Below are 4,543 nucleotides of genomic sequence, written 5' to 3'. Positions count from 1 at the left end.
GATATCTGTGTCCAGGGGTGTCTGGACCCAAGCTCCTGTAGGTAATCAAGGGATAGCTGGATAAGCCCAGGGCTTTTCTGGTACTTAACAAGAGGAAAATTGGAAAAACTAGGTGTTCATCTTCGTGGAAGCAGAACATTCAAGGAGTCTGCGTTTAAATTATATCTTTAAATTTGTAGTTGACAAATACTAATTGTATTTATGAGGAACAACGTGGTGCTTTTTATGTGTAGACATTGCAGAAAGATTAAGCTAAGCTTTTAACATGTCCATTATCTCAGCTACTTATTTCTGTGCTGAGGACATTTTCTAAGATCTACTATTTTAGCACTTCTGAAATAAACAATCTATTATTATTAACTACGGCCATCACACTGTGCTCAATACAATGCTTTATTGTTTCTTGCTAATAGAAAGAAACACAATTGATTTAAAAAATATCGATTATGTATCCTGCAGTTGAGCTAAACCCACTCATTAATTCTCAGGACTATTTTGTAGATACAGTGGAATTTTCCATATAAATTATCAGGTTGACTAAGAGTTTTACATTTTTTCTTTTCAAACCAGATGCCTTCCTTGCTCTTTTTCTTCCCTCCCTCCCTCCCTTCCTCCCTCCCCTGCTTAATTTCCTTGCTGCCTTTGCTGAATGATGGAAACAATGCGGACTTTGTGGAAATGTGGAAAGCGTATATCATGTTTCATTTTCAATAGCAGAAAACATTTAGTCTTTCTCTGTATGGTGTCAGCTGTGACTTAGGGCACACGGCCTTTATTATGCAGTGGGAGATTTATTCTGTGGCTAAGATGCTGAGGGTTTTGAGTAGAAATGCACGCTTAATTTTGTAAAATGCCTTTCCCATGTCTATTGAGAGGGTTTCCCTCCTTAATTCCTTAAGATAGTGAATCATGAGTGAGATTTAAAGGTTTCTGACTGAGAATTTCACACATATACACAGTCTATTTTGATTAAATCTACTCCTCAGTCTCCTCTCCCCAACTCTTCCCAGGTCCCCACTCCCAGGATTCCCCTACCTGTTCAACCCCTACATGTACTCTCTTTTAAACCACTGAGTACAGTTGGTGCTGCTGGTATGTGCATGGGTATCAAACCAGTTATAATTCCACCATGATTGAGTTTTGAAGGTTAAATAGTCCTTGACTACTTGAATAACCCCATTGGGTCAGGCTATATAATCTTAAATATGGCTAGACCTAATTTAGCACTGTTTTTATCTTTCAGGAACATATATGAATTGTGTATGTTGACCCATCAATCACTGAACAGCATGGATCGAATCCACTCTCCCTCTTTACACTCCATCACAGTCTTTGGGAACGACTGATCTATTTCCAAGTGACTTTCATCTTTAGCTTCTACATATGAGAAAGAACACATGGTTCTGTTAATTTTTATGTCTGGTCTATTTCACTTAGAATGATGCCCACTAGATGCATCTATGTTTCTGCAAATGATGGGACTTCATTCTTCTAAGGTGAATCATATCCTGCGGCATATACATACCACACTTGTGTTGCCCACTCCTGTTAATGGGTAACTACACTAATTCTATATCATAGCTAGTGAGCAATTGTTGCAGTTGTAGTTTTTGATGATGCTTTGCACTGATGGTACAGAACCCTGAGGGTATTGAGGGAATTGATCTGGGATGCCTGTCTACACTTGCTTGAGACCTTTGCACCCCCAATTCCCACTGAACCATCAAAACCTGCAAAGAAGCTCCATCCTGAATTGTCACACCTTTCTTTTAGAAACTATGAATCCTATTGCCTGAAAATTGGTAAAAAAAAAAAAAAAAAAAAAAAAAAATGAGCGAAGATACAAGTTAGAAATTAAGTGTGAGATCGGTGCCTCCTTAACCCTCTGCTGACTGCTAGTCCCTGCTTGGTCAGCTAGGAAATTCTCCGCATATTGAACTCCCCAAAGAATCAGGCTTGGATTTCAGTTAATCCCCTCTATCTCTCTGTCTCCCTCTTCAATTTCACCAACTTTCAAGCTCTGTCCCTGGTCTGCCTTCTTGCCTCTTTTGGATTTTTTTTTCTTGTCTATTTTCCTGATGCAGAAATTGAGGTCACAGATATCTTTCTAGGTCAGACACTTGGGTTGTTCATGCTCTATGAGCACTTTGGGATTAATGGCATGCCTGAATATTGAAATTCGTGACATCATTTTTATCCATGACTAAAGACTTTCTAAATTTTCCTTGTGAGTTCATTTTGAGTTCTGATTATTTAGAATTCTGTTGCTTACATTCTCACTATCTGGGGATTTCCCAGATGCATTCGTGGTTTGCTTCTGGGCTAACACCGTGGTCTTTCTTGGTCAGCATTTCATTTGTACATTCTAAGGATATGTGCTTTGCAGCTCTCCTAGTGAGTGCCCCACAATACCCATCAGTTACAGTGACTTGCTCATGGGGCTTCTGTCTTTTGTGCATAACTGATCTTCGCAGACTGTTATCGACGTTGAGAAGCCTGAAGAGAACCAGATATTTATTTCTCTTTGTCACTTTATCAGTTTTTGCTTTTTTATTTTAATTCTTCCGTTGCAGCACTTGGGAGAGTGGCCCATGCACCTAACCTGGGAAACACAGTAGAGCTGGCCCTGATGGTATAGGGTAGATGAGCTGACCCTGAGGTTGTGAAAGCAGAACAGGCCCTATCCCTTGCTCATTGTTGCAAGGAGTGAATTAGCAGGGGAAAAGCTGGAGAGCTCGTCCTGGTGGTGACAGGGGAGAGAGCTGATGGGCTGACCATCCCTGTAACTACCCAGGACCAGAACCAGGGTTATGAGTTGGACCATCCTAATGTCCACCCAATTTATTATCTGCTGGTGTACTTGAAGGTGCATGTTGTGCAGATCCAAAGCCGCAGAATCTCCATGAGATAGGACAACAACAAGATTATCCACGAGGAACCCCAATGAGGGGCTACTATCAATGGTGTAGCAGAAACCAGAGGCCTTGAACTGGACCAATGACTCTTCGCAATGAACACTTGCAAGTAAAGATATATGGACAAAAGAATATATTAGGTGATGTAGTGTATCACACTGCAGCTTACATGATGAGGTTTTTCTTTTAAATTTTACTCTTTTTGGAGGGGTATGCAAGATCAGAGGGCAGATATGAAGGAACAGGGAGATGAATGGGATCAAGATGCATGATGTGAAAGACACAAGAGTAAATAAAAAGAAAGTTAAAAAATAAATACATTCTCATTAGGCACATATAAAGTTAAGGTTGCTATGTATTCTTCCTAAGTTTATTCTTTTAAGTTCACAAATGATTCATGTAAACCTCATTAGCCATTAATAACAATATCAGCTAAGTTTTTAATGTATGTGCACAAACCTTGAAAGTACTATTAAGTGTTTTCCTCAGCATTCTATTCTTTTGATACTATTGTCAATATGATTACTTTCCTGGTTGCATCTTAAGATTTTTCATGCAAAGAGTGTAAAGCCATTGGTTTTGTGCACCATTCTTATCTTCTGCTACATTCAGTAGCATTAATATACTTATAAAGTCTTTAGAATTTTTCTCTATATTAGGTAATGCCACCTGTAGAGTACTTTGTCTTCTCACTTTCCAATCTAAGTGCTTTTATTTATGGCTCTGGTTTAATGTCTTGGCCAGATCCTGCAGGTTAGTGTTGATGGAAGGGTGAGCATGGGCTCTGACTTTCATGGGAAAGTCTTCCACCTTCAGGATTAATTATTCTGCTTGCTACAGGTATTCATGGTTGCTCTTCTTCAAGAGAGAAGGTTCTCTTCTCTGCCTGGATGTTAGGTATTTCTTTTCAGAAGGCATGTAGGAAAATTTTTTGAAATTCTCTCTCAGCATTTGTTGATACAATGTTGTGATTTTGTTGTGTGCTTTGCAAAACATTGCATCACTTTGACATATCTTGTGTGTTGAATAAACCTTGGATTCTTGGGTCAATTGCAGTTGGTTGTTTTGTACAATCCTTTTTAAGTGTTTCTGGACATTTTGTTTTTTATTAAAAATTTCCGCCTCCTCCCCGCCTCCCTTTTCCCTCCCCCTCCCCCCACTCTCCACGCCCCACTCCCCTCCCCCTCCCTCTCCAGTCCGAAGAGCAGTCAGGGTTCCCTGCCCTGTGAGCAGTCCAAGGTCCTCCCCACTCCATCCAGGTCTAGGAAGGTGAGCAACCAAACAGGCTAGTCTCCCACAAAGCCAGTACATGCAGTAGGATCAAAACCCAGTGCCATTGTCTTTGGCTTCTCAGCAGCCCTCATTGTCCGCCATATTCAGAGAGTCCGGTTTTATCCCATGCTTTTTCAGTCCCAGTCTAGCTGGCCTTGGTGAGCTCCCAATAGATCAGCCCCACCGTCTCAGTGGGTGGGTGCCCCCTTGCAGTCTTGACTTCCTTGCTCATGTTCTCCCTCCTGTTCCTCATTGGGACTTTGGGAGCTCAGTCCATTGCTCCAATGTGGGTCTCTGTCTCTATCTCCATCCATCGCCAGATGAAGGTGTTGTAATAAGAGCGGCGGGCTACGTTC

This window comes from Chionomys nivalis, chromosome 17, assembly GCF_950005125.1.
Source record: "Chionomys nivalis chromosome 17, mChiNiv1.1, whole genome shotgun sequence".
Lineage (NCBI taxonomy): Eukaryota > Metazoa > Chordata > Mammalia > Rodentia > Cricetidae > Chionomys > Chionomys nivalis.
Note: the sequence above shows the minus strand (reverse complement) of the source record.